The following is a 6,058-nucleotide window of genomic DNA, read 5'->3' as shown; positions in this document are numbered from 1 at the left end:
CTTCTAACAGGAACTTTAATCTGAAGAGTTTGTGTAGCAGTGCACCTCAGAACAGCACACACTGGTGAACATTAGGTCTTTGATATTACAGAAAACTTGGAGAGCATTCTGTGATTATCTTCCTTCCTTTCTCTTCCCCTTGAAAACCCAAATGGCACTTACACGTCAGCCCTAGGATTGAAGATTACCAAAGTAAAGGTTGTGATAGCAGGAAGTCTTGGTCCAGTGCGCCTTATGAAGTCTTGGTACACCATTGTACATTCAGAGTCCAGCCAGATGGAAACATGATTTTCTTGTTTTCAATGTCTACTTTTAAAAAATTAATTGCCTGTATTTTCTTTCCATTTTCTGGCTGCTATGGTCCATGACTAAAACTAATGAACTGAACTGAACAGTGCATGCAGATTAGTTCATTGAACATTTTGTGCCTCTTTGTCTTAAAACAAGTAGTTATTCTGTTTGGGTTTGTTTGTTTCTAAGTAGAAGCACAGGGAATCTTGACCTCACTCTTGGTCTCCGTCTCTTGGTATCTGACTTGAGATTCCTAGTCTTCAACAATGCAGTTTGGCATTGTTTACATCATTGCTGTTTCATGGATGCTGTTAGCTTTTCCAGGTAAGGTATACATCAAAATCAGAAATATCAAGTCCTAAAGAAATATAGACTTATGGGGGGGGGGCAAAAAATGGAAAGTGGTCTTCTCCAAAAATTCTGCTGAAGACTTTACTTTGTTCTCTCTCACTCTACTTTTCTAGATCTCTCTTTTTCCCTCCCACATGTCTTCCATTCTTCTTTCACTTGATGAGTTCATAATACTGCTATCCTTCTTGGAGTCTCCCATGACTTTGGTATGCTGTCTTCCTTTTGTTTAAAGGGGACTTTGAACATGAGAAGCAGATGTCAAAATAAAGGATAATTTTTTAAAAAGAGATAGAGAGAGAATGAGAGAGAGAGACTAGCCTGTTTTATATTTTATCACATGCTGGATTTAGAGGATGGAAATATATTGCATGCAGCCTACTTCCTCTTCCCTCAAACTAATAACACTATATTTAGGTTAAAGGGTATTCCATTCTGTTTCAAAGAATTGGTAGCCATTGACTAATGATGATGGGACCAGATATGTCAGAATATAGGAATGCCTTCATCAAACAAACTTCTCTCTCTAGGATATACCTGTGGAAAAGATCCACCAAAGAATGAAAAAGCTTGCAAAGGCAAGGGTGCAGTCTGCACTACCAAGGATAAATGCCCTGCCCCCCACCGTCAGAACATAAAATGTGATATAGCCAGATTTTGCTGTGCAATGTAAGTTCTCCCCCCTCCTTTTTCAAATTCATGAAACTCAACTTATGCACTCAGATTTTATATCCCTATTCCCAATGTTATTATCTAAAGTGCTCCCAGCCCACTCTTCAACTTGGAGTGGGAAGGCATTTACTGTCCCTTCTTTCCAATATATTTGGTGAAATTTTTACTTGTTCATTTGTTTGTGCTTATATCCCATGTTTCTTCCACACAGCTCGGGAGGGTGTGCATCGTTCTCCCTCACCTCTATTTATTTATTTTTTATAATTTTTATAAAAAATCAATGGGAAATACAAAATCAAATCAACTGCAGAATTTTCAATCAATTGGTTCATTTGATTGATTTAACAGGATTTTTATACTGCTTAATCATTCATAATATTTAAGCAGTATTATTATTATTATTATTATTATTATTATTATTATTATTACATTTTATATTCTTCAAGTGAAAATCAGAATATAAAATTACAAGATAAAAATACAAAAAACACAATAGAAGCAAGAACAATGTTCTCCCTTTGAGTTCACTTCCCTAGGGTGACTTCACACAGTGGTGTAGTGTGGGTTGCCAGTGCCCAGGGGCATGCGGAGGGTTTGTCTGGAAAGGTTGCTTCCTGGTTCATGTGGAGAAGCTGTTTTCAACAGAGCCGAGTGATGGAAGTGGACAGCTATAACTGAAGCAGCACTGGATGTTGAAATGTTGTGTGCCTAACAATTTTTGTGCCTAGAGCAACTGCCCCTGTGACACCCCCCCCCATTCCACTGGCTACACATTCTTATCTTATCGACACTAGGAGGACTTTCTTCTATTTTCCTGTTTCATTTTTTAAGCTCAGATCTCAGATGGTTTCACGCTCTATTGTTTTTAATTTTATTTTGTATGTTTTGAAGCTCACATTTCATGTACAATATTCATTGGATGTTCAGTCAAATTCATTCCTTTGTAAATTTTCACTTGAATGCTGGAATAGAGCTGCTTTGCTTATTCCCACACCCCCGGAACATTATGTGTAATGTCTTTGTGAAAACAAAAACCTGGAAATTATGAAAGAAATCTCTTTTCTTTTTTCAGGGTTAGTTAAAGTGGAGAGAAACGTCTGCTTCTTTCAGCAACTGACAAAACCCAGGCAACTCAATAAATCTGTTATTGGCCTCCAAACAATACTTCAATGGAATGATTTTTTTTTGGGGGGGACTGTAGTATGATAATATAATAATAATAATAATAAATATTTAACATGTTCCTGGGTAATGAGTGGGGTCTTGTGTCCTTGTGAGACATGGCTCACCAAATATGGAGCAAAACTCTTTAAGAATAATGTACCATGGTTTTCTTCCATTACTCACCTTCCAACAGGATGGTGGACAACTTGTAAAGCTGCAAAAATCTTTAGTACTTAATTCGTTCCGGAGGTCTGTTCTTATGTAACCCGAGGTACCACTCTACTTGTAAAGTTAAGGAAAGCATCAATTATACCATTTTTATTTTACACATACAGTGGTACCTCGGGTTACATATGCTTCAGGTTAAATACGCTTCAGGTTACACACTCCGCTAACCCAGAAATAGTGCTTCAGGTTAAGAACTTTGCTTCAGGATAAGAACAGAAATCGGTCTCCGGCAGCGCAGCGGCAGCAGGAGGCCCCATTAGCTAAAGTGGTGCTTCAGGTTAAGAAAAGTTTCAGGTTAAGAAAGGACCTCCGGAACAAATTAAGTACCGTATTTTTCGCCCTATAGGACGCACTTTTTCCCCTCCAAAAATGAAGGGGAAATGTGTGTGCGTCCTATGGGGCAAATGCAGGCTTTTGCTGAAGCCTGGAGAGCGAGAGGGGTAGGTGCGCACCGACCCCTCTCGCTCTCCAGGCTTCAGGAAGCTGTCCGCAACCCTTGGGAGCCCGCAGGAGTTCCCGCCGGGCTCCCACAGCTTGGGGAGAGCTGCCTGCAACCCGAAGCCTGGGGCACGCTGAGCAGATGCACCCCGGGCTTCAGGTAGCTCGTGGGAGGGCTCCCACGGCTTGCAGAGAGCTGTCTGCACCCCGAAGCCCAGGGCGCGTTGAGCAGTTGTGCCCCAGGCTTCGTGTAGCTCTCCGCAAGCCGTGGGAGCCCTCCCACGAATTGCGGAGAGCTGCCTGCATCCCGAAGCCCAGGGCGCACTGAGCAGTCACGCCCCAGGCTTCGGGTAGCTCTCCGCAAGCCGTGGGAGCCCGACAGGAAGTCCCACCAGGCTCCCATGGCTTGCGGATAGCAGCCTGTTCTGGGGGCTGGGGTCGGGGGAAGCTCAGGCTTCCCCCGCCCCAGCCCCGCGCCTGGGGGGTGGAAATGTTTTTTTTCTTTATTCCCCCCCCCTAAGAAAAACTAGGTGCACCCTATGGGGCAAAAAAGGCGGTACTTAACCTGAGGTACCACTGTATATAAAAAATTGGGCTGAAATTAAATCACACTTTTCTGCCAAACATTGCAAATGCTGCCAATCTGATTTTAATGTCATTTGGCTATCAGATCACAGGAACCCTTTCAATCAATATTAATAGGTTTCACCAAGATATTAGGAAGAACCTTCTGATAGGATTACCTAGTTTACAAAACAACAGACTGTTACCAAAGCTGTTAAGCTGTCCTTCATTAGTGGGGCAGAGGCTGATGGATTCCTATCACAGATGTTATATTAGTAGATTTCCTATCTTGGCCGGTGGCTGGTCTACGCAACCTTTTGGGTTCCTTGCAATTATTTTATCCTACTATAACTGCAATGCACAAATCCCAGATGCATTGGAACTTCCTTAATTGAGGTGTAGAACTCACCTTAGAGGAGGCCACCTATTTCACATTCTTTTGTGAGTGACAAATTCATGATAACCTGTAGAGATCCCAATTCCCCTTGGTCCTGTATACCTGAAGGAGCGTCTCCACCCCCATCGTTCAGCCCAGACACTGAGATCCAGTGCTGAGGGCCTTTTGGCAGTTCCCTCATTGTGAGAAGTGAGGTTACAGGGAACCAGGCAGAGGGCCTTCTCGGTAGTAGCACCTGCCCTGTGGAATGCCCTCCCATTAGATGTCAAGGAAATAAACAACTATCTGACTTTTAGAAGACATCTGAAGGCAGCCCTCTTTAGGGAAGATTTTAATATTTAATTAAATATTAATTAATTAAATTAATTAATTTCCCAGAGTGGCTGGGGAAACTCAGCTAGATGGGTGGGGTATAAATAATAAATTAATAATAAAAAGGGTATCTGGGCATCCTGATTCGAGAGTTGGTGGCTAATGTGAAGCTTCTGTGAACCTCTATGCTGCAACAGAAAGCTGAAATGCTGAAATGCTGAAATGAAAGCACATTTCCCTATCCAGTAAACCATTAATCTATCTTTGGGTTAATGGATTTACAGTATTTCCATTTGGTATATCTTGTTTTCTTGACACAAAGGGCCATGGATGTCCTAAAATACAGTCCTGCAGTTGATGCTTGAGCTCCAGAAAGTTCATTGCCAACACACTGAAGAAAACTTGAGACAAGATAGATGGGTAACAGGTGATATTTATTGAAATGCAACAGCTATAGAATCTGCAATCAGAATAATTCAATGAAATTAACCTAAACCAATGAGGTTTAGTTGGTGAGGTGCATTGACGATGCAACTCTCCCAGCTCCTGAACCAGCTGCAAGCTGCACACTATGATCACGCAGCAAGGTCTGAGGAAACGCCTTCCTCCTCACTGTATGCTCCTTGGGTACATGAACTTGACATGAGCGCTGTGGCCCTGTTGGCCAATGTTCACCCCGATGAACCTGACAGGGTCAAACACAACTCTTTTCTTAAAAACAAACTGTCCACTGTACTGATTTGTATGCAATGTTCAGTTCAGTTCATTGATTTTAGCCATGAATGATAGCAGCCGGAAAGAGGAAATAAAATACGGGTAATTTAATTTTAAAAAATTGAAAACAATAAAAATGATGTTTCCAGCTGGCTGAACTCTGAATGTACAAGTTAGTGTATTTTATTTCTTTTTGGTGTACCAAGACTTCATGAGGAGAACTGAATCAAGACTTCCTGCTATCGCATCCATTACTTTAGGAGTATTAAATCCTAGGGCTGATGTTTAAGTTCCATTTGCAGACCTATAAATATGTCAGCATACAGGAAATCAAGAGCACTACTGGTCTCCCTTCCTTGGTTTCTGACTTGAAATTCCCAGTCAAATTTAAGCAATGCAGATGGGCATCTTTTACATCATTGCCCTTTCAGGGACGCTCTTAGCTTCTCCAGGTAAGGTATACATCAAAATCAGAATGTTCAGACATAATGCGAAAATTGGGGTTCATTAACCAGCATCGCCTTCTCCTCCAATTCTGTTGAAGACCTTTCCTTCAAGATTAAGATGAAAACCATTTGCCTTGATATACCTTGCTATCTTTCCTCTCCCTTTTCTAGATTTCTTTATTTCTATCCCCGCCTCACACTTCTCCCAACACTTCCCACCTTGATTCTTCTTTTTGCACTTCTCTTGGGAGGAGAGGGAACGCAGGAATGCGGGAAGCAAGGAGGACTAACCAGAGAATGAAAATGGGGTGGAAGGGAAGAGGACAGAAATCAGGAAAGCCAGAAACCAAAGAGGAGAAACTGGAGAAGGAATGGGGAGAGGGGGAGTGGTAAAGATTTCCTTCATTCATGAAGAAATGGTCCCAAGGATACTGAGGTGTCACTTTTGTGACCAAGGACACAGTAGGCTGGATGTTGAGGGCAG

This window comes from Podarcis bocagei (assembly GCF_964188305.1).
Source record: "Podarcis bocagei genome assembly, chromosome: 3".
Lineage (NCBI taxonomy): Eukaryota > Metazoa > Chordata > Lepidosauria > Squamata > Lacertidae > Podarcis > Podarcis bocagei.
This window is presented reverse-complemented; position numbering follows the sequence as displayed.